Source organism: Bombina bombina, chromosome 2 (assembly GCF_027579735.1).
Source record: "Bombina bombina isolate aBomBom1 chromosome 2, aBomBom1.pri, whole genome shotgun sequence".
Taxonomy (NCBI): Eukaryota; Metazoa; Chordata; class Amphibia; order Anura; family Bombinatoridae; genus Bombina; species Bombina bombina.
Genome location: NC_069500.1, coordinates 1,097,159,789 through 1,097,178,645, shown reverse-complemented (window position 1 = coordinate 1,097,178,645; position 18,857 = coordinate 1,097,159,789). Strand labels below are relative to the sequence as shown.

At 37.2% G+C, this 18,857-nt stretch overlaps 1 protein-coding gene across 2 annotated transcripts in view; it reads right to left on the bottom strand.

Annotated features, from left to right (window-relative positions):
* FHIP1A (FHF complex subunit HOOK interacting protein 1A) overlaps positions 1–18,857 on the bottom strand; it is a 477,992-nt gene that overhangs the window by 148,099 nt on the left and 311,036 nt on the right. The gene's annotated exons all lie outside the window — the stretch shown is intronic.

Sequence of the window (18,857 nt, the reverse complement as noted above, 5' to 3'; positions counted from 1 at the left end):
GGACCCCGAGGACACAGAGAGAAAGTGGCTCTACCATACCCAAGCATCACTGAAGCGTCTTGACAGACTGATGAATTCAGGACTTTTATCAATGATCCCTACTTACCTCCTATGATTGAGGTTATTTCCAGTAAGTGGGCATTTGTTTATTAACTAGCCGGGATCTTGCCTGAAATCACTGCTTGTTACCAAAGAAAATATTTTTTATTGACATTACTGCTATTCATAAACACGTTTATATTATGGACATTCTGTGTGCACAAGTGTACAATAGATCTATAACCATTGTATGACTCTGCAGATTAACACCTTGGGTCACTTTGTTTTAAAGGGGTATAGGCACCGTATGCTAAATGCTAAGAACTAAGTTGTGCTAACCCTGTTGTCATTAGTTTACCAGTAACAGAGTTTATCAGTCACTTTGGCCTTAACAGCCACACACTCTTCACAGATTGCATTAATATATATACACATACATACATACTTACATCATACCATACATACCATGTATACATACACACACAACTTTTCAAATGGTGATGTTTTCTCATAATATGATATTTTTTTAATCTAAAATCATTTTCTAAATAATCTTGGTCTGATTAAAAAAAATAGATATTTTGTTGGTACCTTATAGAAAAAAAAAAGTTTAATTTTCTATATAAATGCAATGAGGGCCAAACAATCGATCACAGGTATGTGAAAATGGATCAGAGTTAGTGAAGCTTATACCTAATTACAACAGTGTAAGTCATATGGGAGGGAGCATTACATCATACAAATATATTTGCTTTGTTTTTTTCATTTTTCGGTTTCCATTTTGGGAGAGAAAATAAATAAGAAGCAACAATTAGCAAAATAAATGAAAGTACAATGTGCATAAGTAAAAAGAGGTTGTCAGAAACTTTAGAAAAGGATGTACAATCACAAGCAGTACCTTGAGCACTGAATTCCTCTTGGCATGAAAACTTTTAAATATACTGTATTTAGAATTGAATTTAAATTGAAGTCCACTACTACCATATATAAAACTATATATAACCACAGCATATAAATGTTATATCCTAAAATCTGTTAAAATATGCAGTTTAATGCTGATAAGAAAAAAAATTCTTAGAGCAGAGCCCTGAAGGCCTTCAAAATGCAAAGAGAGTTTTTCCTAAGGTAGCATTAATCAAAAAAATGCCCCTAGAGTACTTATGTATGTCTCAAAAGTACAGAATATATTACACAGCGGAAATATTCTACACTATTTTACTAAAGTCAGAGAAAGTAGATCATGTTAATGAGATTATTTATGATTTTCCATACATATATGATGCCATGGTCAAATAAAATATGTCTGATGTGCAAATGCCCCATGAAAAGTGGCATGATCAAAAACAAAAATCAAACTGGGTTTGATGAATTCATATGTCATTAAAGGGATATTCCAGCAAAAATTGGAAACCACATGGGTGCATTTCTGTATTGAACAGAAGAAATTTTGTAATATACATGCATTAGCAAAAATACTTCTAATAAAAGCTATAGCTGTTTGAAAAGTGTATTTAAGTATGCACCGTGCACCAGCATTTTAAACACAGCACTTGCTCAGAGGGCCTAAGGTGCTTGTACCATCTGTTAATGACTCAATTTGTTAATTGCTGACATGATACAAGCCCCACTGGTGATCTGAGAAGCTGCATTATTTAAAATGTGGGTGCAGTGACAATATCTAGCTATGCATCACATGCACGTGCAGAGAAAAATGTTAATACTAAAACAGTGATAACTTTTACTAGAAGCATTTTTGCTAATACAAGTATATTGCAAATATGTTTCTTTTTAAAGAAATAATAAATCCACGTGCATTTAAATTTTGACTGGAATGCCCCTTTAATTGCAAAAGTTAACTTTCATGTACATGAGTTTACTTGCCACTAGTTTTATCGCAGCTACATTCAATCATATCTTTTCAAGGGATAATACTCACATAGAAACAGGTAAGTTACACTAGAAAGAAGGAAAATGTTTTAGTTTTTTTTTTTGTGTGTCTCGTTTTCTTTATGGGATCTTAAACCTTATTTGGATTTCACAAACAGAAAAAACAAACCAATTCATAAAGCTAAAATAATAAGAATAATATACCAACAATACAGGGAGTGCAGAATTATTATTCAGATCAGCCGGAAATAGTCGAATGAACGTCTAGATCAGTGTTTTTCAACCAGTGTGCCGTGGCACACTAGTGTGCCGTGAGAGATCCTCAGGTGTGCCACGGCAGACTGACAACAGTGTGACATATTTTTTAAACTTTGCTTGTTTTTTACTCCCAGTGCAGGGGTAGTTTGTAGGAGGCATGGCATAACAGCACAATACATACAGTATGTGTGTGTGTGTTTGTGTGTATGTGTCTACAGGGAGTGCAGAATTATTAGGCAAGTTGTATTTTTGAGGATTAATTTTATTATTGAACAACAACCATGTTCTCAATTAACCCAAAAAACTCATTAATATCAAAGCTGAATATTTTTGGAAGTAGTTTTTAGTTTGTTTTTAGTTTTAGCTATTTTAGGGGGATATCTGTGTGTGCAGGTGACTATTACTGTGCATAATTATTAGGCACCTTAACAAAAAACAAATATATACCCATTTCAATTATTTATTTTTACCAGTGAAACCAATATAACATCTCAACATTCACAAATATACATTTCTGACATTCAAAAACAAAACAAAAAAAAAATCAGTGACCAATATAGCCACCTTTCTTTGCAAGGACACTCAAAAGCCTGCCATCCATAGATTCTGTCAGTGTTTTGATCTCTTCACCATCAACACTGCGTGCAGCAGCAACCACAGCCTCCCACACACTGTTCAGAGAGGTGTACTGTTTTCCCTCCTTGTAAATCTCACATTTGATGATGGACCACAGGTTCTCAATGGGGTTCAGATCAGGTGAACAAGGAGGCCATGTCATTAGATTTTCTTCTTTTATACCCTTTCTTGCCAGCCACGCTGTGGAGTACTTGGACGCGTGTGATGGAGCATTGTCCTGCATGAAAATCATGTTTTTCTTGAAGGATGCAGACTTCTTCCTGTACCACTGCTTGAAGAAGGTGTCTTCCAGAAACTGGCAGTAGGACTGGGAGTTGAGCTTGACTCCATCCTCAACCCGAAAAGGCCCCACAAGCTCATCTTTGATGATACCAGCCCAAACCAGTACTCCACCTCCACCTTGCTGGCGTCTGAGTCGGACTGGAGCTCTCTGCCCTTTACCAATCCAGCCACGGGCCCATCCATCTGGCCCATCAAGACTCATTCTCATTTCATCAGTCCATAAAACCTTAGAAAAATCAGTCTTGAGATATTTCTTGGCCCAGTCTTGATGTTTTAGCTTGTGTGTCTTGTTCAGTGGTGGTCGTCTTTCAGCCTTTCTTACCTTGGCCATGTCTCTGAGTATTGCACACCTTGTGCTTTTGGGCACTCCAGTGATGTTGCAGCTCTGAAATATAGCCAAACTGGTGGCAAGTGGCATCTTGGCAGCTGCACGCTTGACTTTTCTCAGTTCATGGGCAGTTATTTTGCGCCTTGGTTTTTTCACACGCTTCTTGCGACCCTGTTGACTATTTTGAATGAAACGCTTGATTGTTCGATGATCACGCTTCAGAAGCTTTGCAATTTTAAGAGTGCTGCATCCCTCTGCAAGACATCTCACTATTTTTGACTTTTCTGAGCCTGTCAAGTCCTTCTTTTGACCCATTTTGCCAAAGGAAAGGAAGTTGCCTAATAATTATGCACACCTGATATAGGGTGTTGATGTCATTAGACCACACCCCTTCTCATTACAGAGATGCACATCACCTAATATGCTTAATTGGTAGTAGGCTTTCGAGCGTATACAGCTTGGAGTAAGAAAACATGCATAAAGAGGATGATGTGGTCAAAATACTCATTTGCCTAATAATTCTGCACTCCCTGTATAGCAAATGTTCTCTTTGCAAAAGTCACATCAAAGCTGACATTGCAGCAATGCATTTGTAAAATCCTAGTGTTAGAGAACCACTAGTGAAAGAGACTAGACTTATATTAGGTGAACAATAACTGTTGCAGAAGGTGCAGTAAGCTATAGAAGGTAAATCACTTGGAGACTAGATACTGGATTGCTCATGTATATTGATACATGTGAATCAGCAATCTGATTATATAAGACTAGTCCTAAAGCCCGTGTACACGGGCCATTTTTTGCAGTACAGCGGTCCCACCCCTTGCTCTCTCTCTATATCCCCTCTCTTTTGCTCTCTCTCTCCCCCCTCTCTTTTGCTCTCTCTCTCCCCCCTCTCTTTTGCTCTCTCTCCCCCCTCTCTTTTGCTGTCTCTCTCCCTCTTTTGTTGTCTTTCTCCCTCTTTTGCTGTGTCTCTCCCTCTCTTTTGCTCGCTCTCCCCGCTCTCTTTTGCTCTCTCTCTCTCCCCCCTCTTTTGCTCTCTCTTTCTCCCCTCTCTTTTGCTCTCTCTCCCCCTCCTCTCTTTTGCTGTCTCTCTCCCTATTTTGCTGTCTCTCCCTCTTTTGCTCTCTCTCTCCCTCTCTTTTGCTCTCTCTCTCCCCCCTCTCTTTTGCGCTCTCTCCCCCTCTCCCTTTTGCGCTCTCTCCCCCTCTCTTTTGTGCTCTCTCCCCCTCTCTTTTGCACTCTCTTTCTCCCCTCTCTTTTGCTCTCTCTCTCCCCCCTCTCTTTTGCTCTCTCTCTCCCCCCTCTCTTTTGCTCTCTCTTTCTCCCCTCTCTTTTGCTCTCTCTCTCCCCCCTCTCTTTTGCTCTCTCTTTCCCCCCTCTCTTTTGCTGTCTCTCTCCCTCTTTTGTTGTCTTTCTCCCTATTTTGCTGTCTCTCTCCCTCTTTTGCTCTCTCTCCCTCTCTTTTGCTCTCTCTCTCTCCCCTCTCTTTTGCGCTCTCTCACCCTCTCCCTTTTGCGCTCTCTCACCCTCTCTTTTGTGCTCTCTCCCCCCTCTCTTTTGCTCTCTCTTTCTCTCCTCTCTTTTGCTCTCTCTCTCCCCCCTCTCTTTTGCTCTCTCTTTCTCCCCTCTCTTTTCCCCCTCTCTTTTGCTCTCTCTCTCCCCCTCTCTTTTGCTCTCTCTCCCCCCCTCTTTTGCTGTCTCTCTCCCTCTTTTGCTGTCTCTCTCCCTCTCTTTTGCTCGCTCTCCCCGCTCTCTTTTGCTCTCTCTCTCTCCCCCCTCTTTTGCTCTCTCTTTTCCCCCTCTCTTTTGCTCTCTCTCTCCCCCTCTCTTTTGCTCTCTCTCCCCCCCTCTTTTGCTGTCTCTCTCCCTCTTTTGCTGTCTCTCTCCCTCTCTTTTGCTCGCTCTCCCCGCTCTCTTTTGCTCTCTCTCTCTCCCCCCTCTTTTGCTCTCTCTTTCTCCCCTCTCTTTTGCTCTCTCTCTCCCCCTCCTCTCTTTTGCTGTCTCTCTCCCTCTTTTGCGCTCTCTCCCCCTTCTCTTTTGCGCTCTCTCCCCCCTCTCTTTTGCGCTCTCTCCCTCCCTCTCTTTTGTGCTCTCTCCCTCTCTTTTGTGCTCTCTCCACCCTCTCTTTTGTGCACTCTCCCCCTCTCTTTTGTGCACTCTCCCCCCTCTCTTTTGTGCTCTCTCCCCCCTCTCTTTTGTGCTCTCTCCCCCCTCTCTTTTGTGCTCTCTCCCCCCTCTCCTTTGCTCACTCTCCCCAATCTCTTTTGCTCACTCTCCCCCCTCTCTTTATCCCCCTCTTCTGCTCTCACTATCCCCTTCTTTTTAGAGCTCTCTGTCTTGATTCACTCACTGTGCACAGCCACACACCCGGCACCTGGCCCCGCCCAGCCCCGCCCGTGTCATGCTCGGCCCCGCCCGGCCCATGTCATGACCGGCCCGTCCGGTCACGCCCGGGTCACGCCCCCACACCACGCCCACCGGTCAGGCCCACTCCACCACACGCGACGCCGGGGGAAGACAGTTAGAAGGCCAGGTGTGTTTGTCCTTGTGCGCAGTCTCTACTGCGCATGACGGCTTCAGACAAACACACTTGGCCTTTTATAATATAGGATTATCGCAGTGAATGACTCACAGTGTAGCTGGAACAAGAGTTGCTAAAAGGCTAGGGCAATCTGATTATATAAATTTAGCCCAGTTTATTGATTGTAAAAGGCAATCTCTACACAGTCAGACAATGTGTAATACAAAAATACTATATTGTCAAAAGCATGTGGCATGACACCTGAGCATCACACCTAAATGAGCTTGTTGGACATTCAATTAATTTCAAAACCATGGGCATTAACTTGGAGTTGGCCCTCACTATAACAGCCATCAATATTCTGGAAAGATTTTGCAGAGTGTCTGTGGGAATTTGTGCCCATTCAGCCAAAAGAGCATCTGTGAGGTCAGGCACTGTGTTAGACAAGAAGGTCTGACTAGCAATCACCATTTGTATTCATCATAAAGGTGTTCAATGGGGTTGAGGTTCAGGACTCTGTGCAGGCCACTCAAGTTCCTTCACACCATACTTATTAAACCATGTCTTCATCAACCTCACTTTTTGCACAAGGGCACTGTCATGCTGGAACAGGCTAGGGCCTTCCCCAAACAATTCCCATTACATTGGAAGCACCCAATTGTCTAATTGTCTAAAATGTCTGGGGGGGGGGGGAAGCCCCAGACCAGTATCCCTCCTCCACCAATCTTTACAGTAAGCACTATGCATTCTGGTAGGTAGCATTTTCCTTGCATTCATCAAATACTTCTTGCATCAGACTGCCACATAGGGAATTGTGCTTTATACTACTCCAGCCGATGCTTGGCATAGTGATGTGAGGCTCCACAAATACAAAAACTGATTTTCATTTTTTCCCCTTTGTTATTTGCAATATCTGGGGGTAAACCCAGCCTAGTTTCCATTGAGGTGGTAAAGTTTGGAAACTGGTGGTAACATAAAAATTCTTAATAGAGTTTAATAGAGATAATTGTTTTTATAACCAGTTTCCAAACTTTAAAACCTCAATGGAAACTAGGCCCCAGTTGGCAGTGTACATACTGGAAGGATTTATATAAACTGTGCTCATTGTGTGTGTTTTTTTATATGAGGCTTGTTTACAGCTGCTCAGCCATGGAAACCCATTTCATGTAGCTTCTAACATACAGTTCTTGTGCTGATGTTTCTTACAGAGGTAGTTTGGAACTCGGTAGTGAGTGATGCAACAGATGATAGGTGATTTTTATGTGCTTAAGCCCCCAGTGGGCCCACTCTGTGAGTTATTTGTTGCTGGGCTGTTGTTCCTTCTACTTCACAATAATAGTTTGCAGACATTTCAAAAACTGACTTATGGCAAAGATGACATTATATGACAGTGCCACTTTTATCATCACAGAGCTCATCAGAATTACCCACTGTACTGCCAATGTTTCATGGCTATGTACTGGATTTTATGCACCTATAAGTAATGGATGTGGCTGAAACACCTGAACTATAAATAGAAAGTATTTCAATATAGCCTTTAAATGTGTACATTAGATAGATTAGATGGTGTGTACCATTACTTTTCTATTAAAACAAATTTAACTGATATGTTTTCATTAGAATGTTGCTACTCGATTTAGAGCTGTATCTGTTGTGTATGCACTCAACACTATCTTCTGTGTTCTGTTGTGGATGGCGCGTCTCTACTGCTTATGGGAGAGCCATAGATGATTATTGTACTACAAACTGAACTGAATTCCAACACATAACACACAATTATTGTTCTATGTTATTCCACCTTTCTTTAATTACCCATCATTCCGCTAGCAATGTTTCTTGGGTGGATATTTTTAAATTAATGAGGCCATATCTAAGGATACAAATTTATATGGATTGCGGAATTACACTACCACTGGAACCATATGAACAATCACTGATTAACATAGCTAGTTCTCCACTGTAGTGCATACCTTACAGTGTGCTTATGCTAAGGATTTAGAGCAACTGATTAGAGAGAAAATGAGGAGTAATGATATGGGGACATAAGTAGAATTATCCAGAAGACAGACGATACTGTAAAAGCCCAAGTCATTATAAAATTAAATATGCATCTGTATCAAAGGATGTTATGAAAAAATAGGTTTTAGAAACAAACTAAAGAGAATATTTGTCTATGTGAAGACTGGAGCTCTTTAATACATTCTCCTTTAAGTAACACGTTTATTATATCATGTGACACCTGTTTTTTTTTCCCACTCAGAATAGACAGTAAAGCCTATAAGGCCTCTTTCAGAAGGGACATCATATGGCATCATATCTGATTTACCTTCTTCATGCTGGAGGCAACTGAGCTCTTGGGCATGAAGCTTACAACATTTCTAAGCATTTTAGTATCTCCAATTCTCAAATCTGTTGAGAGCAATGATTTTTTACATGTCCTGTATGCTATCTAGGACAAAAATAAATGTATTTGGGCTCTTTTGTGTATGTGGCATAAACATGTATCAGTAAGTAAAAAAAAGTACATACAATTTATCATTTTATATTACCATCTCAAAGTGTTTTATGTTAAAGCGATGGTAAGCTTAAAGCTTCCCCCTTTGTATAAACAGATCTGGAATGTTAGAGATATTTTAGATGATCTAATATACAAGAAAAAATGGTCCTAAAAAAAGGGGCAGATAATCTTTAGTTTTTTTCTGCTTTTGGATGACCAAGTAAAGAACTATGGAGGTTGAGAGGTCGGCATCCAAAAGTGTGCTACAGCATAGTTAAATATTAACGTACAAATGAATCTGCGATAGATAGGTACAAAAGAAAATGTCGTAAAGCACAAAGAACAAATATCAAATTAAAAAAAATAATGTTTATTCAGTCACTTTAAAATTGACAGCAGTGCATGTTTAGGAAAAATGCTGCCTTTGGAAATATTTAAAACACATCTCTGCCTGGTTTGTCCAAAAAATTCTATTAATTGTCTGTGAATAAAGCAGAAATATTTTAGATGAAGTTTATTTCATCATTTATAATGAAGATGCACTATAACTTAGTTTTTAATGTAAATATGAAATTCAAATACCCCACACTCTGGCCGCCTACTTCCAAAGTAATTTTGTTTGTAAACTAACAGAACTGTTCTGCAATCAGTGCTCTAGCCATACGGCACTTTTGTTGTAGCTAGAGCACTGATTGGAGACAAATTCAAACCGTTATCTCATAAAAAAGATTAGTTTTGAAGTGGGTGGCCAGAGCGCGGGGTATTTAAATTTGAGCGCTACATTAAAAAGTAAGTTATATCTCGTCTTCATTACAACTGATGAAATAAACTCAATCTAAAGCATCACTAACATTCTAGATCTGTTTATCTAAATGGGAAATTTTACCATTATTTTAAGCTAAGTATCTATAAATTGAAATGCATTCCATCATTTTAGGAACAGCGGAAGTAATATTTAAGGTTATTTAAAAAGCCATACAGGTCCAGTTAAGATACATTTTGCCAAATGACCCAAGATGACATTACAAATGCGTACAACATTTTACTTCATGTGCTATGTGTTCACATTTCATTTATTTAGATTGAAGAAATCAGTCACAACTGCATTTATTGTTTTCTTTGTAGAATTTGACATCAGAACGCCATTATTATGTTTTAAAGTTAAATTAAATATAAACTTGGAAGCGTTACAGTACTTTTCTTGTTTACTGGAAAAGGACAAATGAAAAACAAAAATCTAATTATATAATGCAATCACTTCTGTCCTTGCTTGCACTTAAAAAAATATCTCTCAATGGCTTTTCAATAATACACCATATGTCCACAGGGCAGTTTAAAATATAAGGTCAGGTGTAGAGGATTAAGCACTTGCTCTTGTCTGCTATGTCAGAAATATTTATATATAGATAAAAATATATGCACGGTCAGGCATTGCAGATCACACATTCTTCTCTTTTTTCTACTAATACAAACAACAAATTGTTTATTTCCTGACCAGATACTCTGTAACTCTGCTAATTATAGTGTTTGTATTGTTGTCTACAAAAATATATCAATGGAAAGCAGCATTAATATTTTATAGATGGCAGACAATATTTTGTTACACCTTTGGGGTTTTTATTCTGTATCTAACCAACATAAAATCACAATGGTATACACTAAAAAAAAACAGTTTAATACAGACGATCCCTAAAGAGAAATAATACACTTAATAATGGAAGATAAATAGCATAATTGAGTAGTAAGTACTATTATCCAATATACCTTATGGTTTATTTAAGTGAACACTATATAGTTTTGGTTATGTTTATCAAGCAAATTTAAATCACATAACATTGTGGGATAGTGCAAAAAAAGTCTAAATAATTTGTATATTAAATAGAAACTATGTAAGTAATTAATTCAAACATAATAAATTGTATTACGTAATTTTCATGATGATACAACCCAGATAAACAGATTTGAATAAAATATTTGTTGAAGAGGGGTTGAAATGATAATATAAAGCATTTTTCATGGTCATCATAATGCTTTCATGGCTAGGAGAGAATTTATTTTATAAAAAAAAAAATATATATATATGATAAATAGCAGTTCCAAATTTTAGAAAAGCATCTACCAATGATTTGAATGTACCACATCTCTTCATACTCACCCCCCCCCCCCAGTAGTCAGATAGAACATATTGACAAATATACAGGGTAGGTTTTATTTCACCTTTATATGAGAAAAAAACACAATTACTAAATTTCTCTGGCATTGACTTTTCTATTGTAGTGTAATTTAATATCAGAGTAATGTTTTATTGTGTCCTTATAAAAGTCAATATTTCATATAAGAGATATCACAGCAGCAATACCATAATTTGATGGATATTATATAATACATCAGGGTTACAGATAATAAACAACGTTGCCTAATATAAAACTAAATCTGAGGCGTTTGTACCTGTTACTCAAAAACAAGTGTATCAAAAATATGTTAAAGAATAGAGAAAATAAAAATACACAATGCATTTACCCTTACAAGCACTATCCTGACCAAGGTTTTTATTCATTTCCACTCCGTGTGAAAAGAAATATGTGGAGTAGCCCTTTAATGAAATTAATATTTTTATGTAAATTGTACTTACTGTAAATAGTGTTTTAAGCCAAATTTTATCCCAGATTTAGGAGCTGGGAGCCAGTTGCTGATTGGTGGTTGCACATATATGCCTCTATCATTAGCTTAAAGGAATATTAAACATTTTGAGATGGTATTATAAAATGATAAATCTTATGTGTAAAAAAAAAAAAAATCTGTAATATACTTTCATTATTTATTTTGTCCCTGTTTCTTGAAATTCCATTTTGAACATGTGAGATATTCAGTTCCTGTTAGAAATGAAAGTAAAGAAAACTGTTATATTCCCCACAGCTATAGGCTGCTCACTCTAGTGACCTATTTAAAACTGTCTCTAATTGGCCACAGCAGAGAAGGTAACTTAAGTTACAACATGGCAACTCCAATTGTTTTATAGACACTAAAACTTCACACTTATTTTTTTAAATATTTAAACAGCTAATGCAACTTTAAAAAATATACATCAAATATTTATCTAGCTCCCAGTAATGCATTACTGCTTCTTCACTAAATGATACCTAAAGAATGAAACAATTGATAATTGAAATAAACTGGAAAGTTGCTTAAAAATGCTCTATCTGAATTGTAAAAGAACAAATTTGAGTTTCATGTCCCTTTAATGGTGGTGGAGAGGATAGAAGCTGAAATCTTATGACTACTGTCTAAGCAGCACTTAACAGGTTTACATGAGCGAGATGCCTCTGCATCTTGATGAATAAAGCATCTATATATAGGAAAGAGAGATCTAGAGGGCACATTCCACCCTCACAAAAAAGACAGGGATATCAGCATATACAAGAATTTGTATTTATCATTTATAACCAAAAAAACTATAGATATGTACAGTGTTGCATCTAATCAACTCCTGTCAAGTGCAGTTCAATTATGCAACTAAAAAATCAGTAAGTAAAAGAGCATGGCTAGCTCACAAAATGCAAAACATGCGGACTAAGAAGTAAAAAAGACAAGATTATTTCCACAAACAGATATATCTCTATGGCTACACGTTACATGTACTAAATATACCTTGATTTGGTAATAGACCTGTATTGATCTATAAACAGCTTACTAGGGTTGCAGGTTTTGCTTTGCTCTGGTAGAGGTGTTGCAAGGTATTTTTGCTTTTTAGTCCACGTTATGCACTTTGTGAGCTGGCCATGCTCTTTTACTAACTAGATTGTTTAGTTGCATAATTTAACTGCACTTGATTAGATGCAACAGTATAAAGATCTATACTTTTTTAGTTATAAATGATAATTAAAAGATACTTGTATATGCTGATATCCCTGTATTTTATGTGAGGGTGGAATGTGCCCTCTCGATCTCTCTTTCCAATAAATAGAAGCTATACATTTGTAAAGAGTCTACATATAATACAATTTATATTAATTTACTAGATTGAATTTGCCATGTTCCTGCTTCCAAAATATTTTTGATAATGTCCTTTTTTTTTCTTTTTAAAGGGACAGTAAATAAAAAAATTAAGAATTCATATTTCAGATAGAACATCCAATTTTTTAATTATTTTCCAACTTCTATTGCCAATTTTTCTTAGTTCTCTTGGTATCCTTTGTTAAAAAGTAATCCTAGTTGAGCTCAGGGGTGTGCATGTGTATTTAGCCACCTGGCTACCTTGTTTGCAACTATGTTTAAAACAATGTTATACATAATGTCTGTAGCATTCTATTGCAGCAATGTATGTAACTATGTATAACATTGCGATAAACAATGTTGCAAACACTGCTGTCAGATGGTTAAAGATACGTGCACACTCCTGAGCACACCAAGTTTACTCTTTGACAAAGGATATCCAGAGAACTAAGCAAAACTGATAACAGAAGTATACTGAAAAGTTGTTTCAAATTACATGCTCTGTCCAATCCATTAAAGTTTAATTTTGACTTTACCATCTCTTTAACTCCAAGTCAATATTGGATTTGTTGGATCTGTTACTAATAAGATCATAGAAGTTAAATAAAGAATGCATTTTTTTTAAAATACCTAATAGAAGCAAAAGATATTTAGGGAGTAGAGCCAAGGATACAACATATATACCGATGTCGACAATAAGTCTGTTAACATATAAAATCTATATCAAACTGATGGAATCTGAGCTGATAAGCTCCACCGTATTCTGTATCTGTCTTTTATATCTTAGCTCATGATTTATACCAAACTATAGAACATTATGTTCTTCTCTATTCTTCATAGGAATTCTCAGGCTGCAAGTTCCTTGGTGCTTGACAGAACAACTTGGCAATCTTTCTCTAGGCCTCTTGTGTTACTTGTGAAATAGTTTAGATGTACACATTCTACATTCAGTGCATACCTCATAAAAAGGGACACAAGGTCAGTCTGGGGGATAACTTCTGAGAATATATTCTGCTCAACTGTTCACTTAGATGGTTCCTTGCATTATTCAAGGAGATTTAACTGAATTTGTAATTTTACTAAAGAAAAAGAAAAACTGGTGAATCATATTCTAGAAATTAACTAATTAACTCATAAAAAATGCCAAACTGTTCTAAATACCATTATTTATTTTATAACTGATTGATGAGATTAATGCAAATACTACTGCCGATTATGTTTGTCATCTTCCAACATTTTTTTTAAATATCATCCAGTCAGTATTAATTGTTTATATTTAAAATATGCAAAGCATTGGAAGCCTCTCTTTATAAATGATATATGATATAATAAATCACAAATATTAAAAGCAAAATTACAATCATCATATAAATAAGTCAAATGATGGGTATGTGTTTGTGGGATTTTGTGTTTGTGTGTGTGAGTTTGTGTGTGTGAGTTTGTGTGTGAGTATGTGTGTGAGTTTGTGTGTGTGAGTTTGTGTGTGTGTGAGTTTGTGTGTTTGAGTTTGTGTGTGTGAGTATGTGTGTGAGTATGTGTGTGAGTATGTGTGTGTGAGTTTGTGTGTGTGTGAGTTTGTGTGTGTGTGAGTATGTGTGTGAGTATGTGTGTGTGAGTTTGTGTGTGTGTGAGTTTGTGTGTGTGAGTTTGTGTGTGAGTTTGTGTGTGTGAGTATGTGTGTGAGTATGTGTGTGAGTTTGTGTGTGAGTTTGTGTGTGTGAGTTTGTGTGTGTGAGTTTGTGTGTGTGAGTTTGTGTAACAACCTCATTTTATTATACTTTCATATCCTCTCCACAGTTAATTTAAAAGAAAAAACATGGCTTGCATATCTAGAGAGAGATGAAGATGACATCCAATTACAGAAAGGAGAAAAGCCACATACTTTTATAAAATAGATCCAATCTAAAGCCATTTTTGTGTTTAGACATGCAACTGAGCTAAACGATAATGCTTTTGTTGTAATGAATCGTTTTCTGAGAGGTACGGTAGTGCTGCAATGGGGCAGATAGTAAGTATAGAGTTAATCATGTTCATTAATGATCCACGCAGCTTCATCACTATTTGTGCTATGCTGGAACACGATAAGCTGATCTGCTGATGACCATGATAAGTTTAAATCTGTCTTGGGAAGAGTTTCCTTATCATCATCAGAAACACAGTGGTTTTAGTGTGCTACAAACTTTTAACCCTTGGCTTTGAGAGAGGGTTGCAATGTCTTGGGTAACAACGTGTTGAAGCCTTTTTCGGTTGATAGTAATAGTTTGTTTTTTTAAACGGATTTGCCAAGCCAAACCTGAAGCAAAGTGATAAACAATCATAAAAGTTGAGACATTAATGCAACTTTGATAAAGGAAACTGAGAAAAAAAAGGAAATTCTGCTCAAATAAAACATTTTAGATATAAAATTATTTTATCAAGCATAATTAGGGTTGCCAGGTGTCAAGTATTTAACCGGACAGTCCAGGATTTTAGTAGGCTGTCCAATAAAATCTTCATGAAAATACTGGACATGTCAATAACTAAATGTAAAAGGCCTCCTATGCCTCAACTCATTACAAAAATGGAACAAAAAGAAATTAGAGGCAGTCAAGAGGATCAAATAATTTATATGTATGTGTGTTACTGGCAGCCAAGCAGGTAAAATGATTTATTTGTAAGTTACTGGCAGCCAAGGGGTACAATAACTGCTCAGTTGTGGAAAATATATATGGTGGGGTCTAAGCTGGTGCTTTTGGAGGGAGCATTGTGTGATCCCACTTATTATCGTGCCCAGACAGCAACGTATAGTCCATAATTTTTGTGGAGGACAGCTGGCAACGCTATGTATTTTGTGTGCAATTAGCAGCTTTGTCAGCAGGTGGAGCTGTAGAAAAAGAAGTTGTTTATCACTGTATGTTTTGTTCAAGGAAGGAAGTCTAGGCTTTCTTTTATCATCTATTATTATAGAAAAAAAAGTTGGATGGATGTGATATTTTTAATGGCTTACTGAGTAGTTTTAGGTTGTATGTTTTCAGGACACTGACTGACAGATCAGTTGGCAAATAAACACTTACAAATTGTCCTGAAAGCTTGTAATTTAAATAGTCATCCAATAAAAAGGTATTACCCTTGCTTTGCCTGCATATTTACATGACACTATAATTATGTGGCTGTGTTGACCAGTGTTATTCACCTGCATACCTAAACATATAAAGTTTAATGCATGCCTAACTATATCATCAGCTTTAAAGGGACAGTACAGTATACTGTAACATTGTTTTCCCCTTAACCCCTTAATGACCGAGGACGTGCAGGGTACGTCCTCAGAAAAAAGGCAGTTAACGCCTGAGGACGTACCCTGCACGTCCTCGGTGTGGAAAGCAGCTGGAAGCGATCCTGCTCGCTTCCAGCTGCTTTCCGGTTATTGCAGTGATGCCTCGATATGGAGGCATCCTGCAATAACTTTAGATGGCCATCCGATGCAGAGAGAGCCACTATGTGGCCCTCTCTGCACCGGACATCGATGGCCGGTATCGTTGGTGGGTGGGAGCCGGTGTGGGAGGTGGGTGGCGGCCATCGATGGCCCTGGTCATGTGGAGGGGGGCGGGATCGTGGGCGTGGAAGCCCGGGTGGGGACCGCTGCACTACAGAAAAAAATGTGTCCCAAAATAAAAGTGGGACCAGTAATTTTTTTAAAAAAAACCTTAGCCGTTATTTAGGTGGTGGGGGTTGGTCCGTGGGGGGGGGGGAAGCTACACTACAGAAAAAAAATAAAAAATAAAAAAAAAAAAAACATTTGATTGTGCAAACTGGGTACTGGCAGACAGCTGCCAGTACCCAAGATGGCCCCCAATAAGGCAGAGGGGGAGGCTTAGAGAGCTGTTTTGGGGGGGATCAGGGAGGTTGGGGGCTAAGGGGGGATCCTAAACACAGCATATGTAAATATGCTTTTTTTTTTTTTTCTTTAAAAAAAAAAAAAATCTTTTATTTTAGTACTGGCAGACTTTCTGCCAGTACTTAAGATGGCGGGGACAATAGTGGGGTGGGGGAGGGAAGGGAGCTGTTTGGGAGGGATCAGGGGGTGGGATGTGTCAGGTGGGAGGCTGAACTCTACACTAAAGCTAAAATTAACCCTGAAAGCTCCCTACACACTACCTAATTAACCCCTTCACTGCTAGCCATAATACACGTGTGATGCGCAGCAGCATTTAGCGACTTTCTAATTACCAAAAAGCAACGCCAAAGTCATATATGTCTGCTATTTCTGAACAAAGGGCATCCCAGAGAAGCATTTACAACCATTTGTGCCATAATTGCACAAGCTGTTTGTAAATAATTTCAGTGAGAAACCTAAAATTGTGAAAAAATTAACGTTTTTTTTTATTTGATCGCATTTGGCGGTGAAATGGTGGCATGAAATATACCAAAATGGGCCTAGATCAATACTTGGGGTTGTCTACTACACTACACTAAAGCTAAAATTAACCCTAGAAGCTCCCTACATGCTCACTAATTAACCCCTTCACTGCTGGGCATAATACACGTATTTTGCGCAGGGGCATTTAGCAGCCTTCTAATTACCAAAAAGCAAAGCCAAAGCCATATATGTCTGCTATTTCTGAACAAAGGGGATCCCAGAGAAGCATTTACAACCATTTATGCTATAATTGCATAAGTTGTTTGTAAATAATTTCAGTGAGAAACCTAAAGTTTGTGAAAATATTTGTGAAAAAGTGAACAATTTTTTTTATTTGATCGCATTTGGCGGTGAAATGGTGGCATGAAATATACCAAAATGGGCCTAGATCAATACTTTGGGATGTCTTCTAAAAAAAAATATATACATGTCAATGGATATTCAGGGATTCCTGAAAGATATTAGTGTTCCAATGTAACTAGCGCTAATTTTGAAAAAAAGTGGTTTGGAAATAGCAAAGTGCTACTTGTATTTATGGCCCTATAACTTGCAAAAAAAGCAAAGAACATGTAAACATTGGGTATTTCTAAACTCAGGATAAAATTTAGAAACTATTTAGCATGGGTGTTTTTTGGTGGTTGTAGATGTGTAACAGATTTTGGGGGTCAAAGTTAGAAAAAATGTGTTTTTTTCCATTTTTTCCTCATATTTTATAATGTTTTTTATAGTAAATTATAAGATATGATGAAAATTATGGTATCTTTTGAAAGTCAATTTAATGGCGAGAAAAACGGTATATAATATATGTGGGTACAGTAAATGAGGAAGAGGAAAATTACAGCTAAACACAAACACTGCAAAAATGTAAAAATAGCCTTGGTCCCAAACGGACAGAAAATGGAAAAGTGCTGCGGTCATTAAGGGGTTAAAGGGACATTATACACTCATTTTTTCTTTGCATAAATGTTTTGTAGATGATCTATTTATATAGCCCATAAAGTTTTTTTTTAAATAAATGTACAGTTTTGCTTATTTTTAAATAACATTGCTCTGATTTTCAGACTCCTGACCAAGCCCCAAAGTTTTATGTGAATACCGTCAGCTACCTTCTCCAGCTTGCTCCTGTTTGTGTAAAGGGTCTTTTCATATGTAAAATAAGGGGGAGAGGGGGAAGGTTTTATTTGCCAATTGCACTGGGCTTTCCACCTACTTTTCAACAGAGCCAAACTGACAGCTTCTAAGTAAGTTTTTAAACAGTTTTATACTGGATTATTATATCAGTATCTGTGCATCTTATTCTTTATAGCAGTGTCTATTACATGCAGTTATATGAAAATGAGTGTATACTGTCCCTTTAATGTGTTTCAAATGACGTTATACAAGCTGTAAAGTACAAAATGTATGGTAAATTGCTTCTTTAGAGGTTAAACATTTGAACACCATGCAATTATTTACATTTTATAAAGCCTAAATGCATCCTCTTTTTTCATCTAAAATAGCATATTTGAAGGACTTTATCCTCAATTTTTAAAGCATATGTCAGTCTATTCTATTGATTTAAATGTAAAGAATTTCTAGTTTTAAAAGGGGGGGGAGGGGTATTTGAAACCCCCCAAAAATATTTTTTGATTCAGACAAAGCATAGAATTAAAAAAAAAAGTTTCCAATTTACTTCTCATCAGATTTGCTTTGTTTCCATGGTATTTTTTGTTGAAGAGATCCCTAGGTAGGTTTCTGGGGCACTTGCAAATGGATAACATTCTTGCAAAACTGCTGCCTTGTAGTGTTCCAGAAACATGCACGCTCCTGAGTTTATGTCCCTGCTTTTCAACAAAAGATACCACGAGAACAAAGACAAATGTATAATAGAAGTAAATTAGAATGTTGTTTATAATGGCATCCTCTATCTGAATAATGAAAGAAAAATGTTTGGTTTCATGTCTGCTTAAGAACCTTGTCTCTAAATAAGTGATTGTTTATAGATGTCCCTGCGCTAAATAAATATACTTTTTGTTTCCAT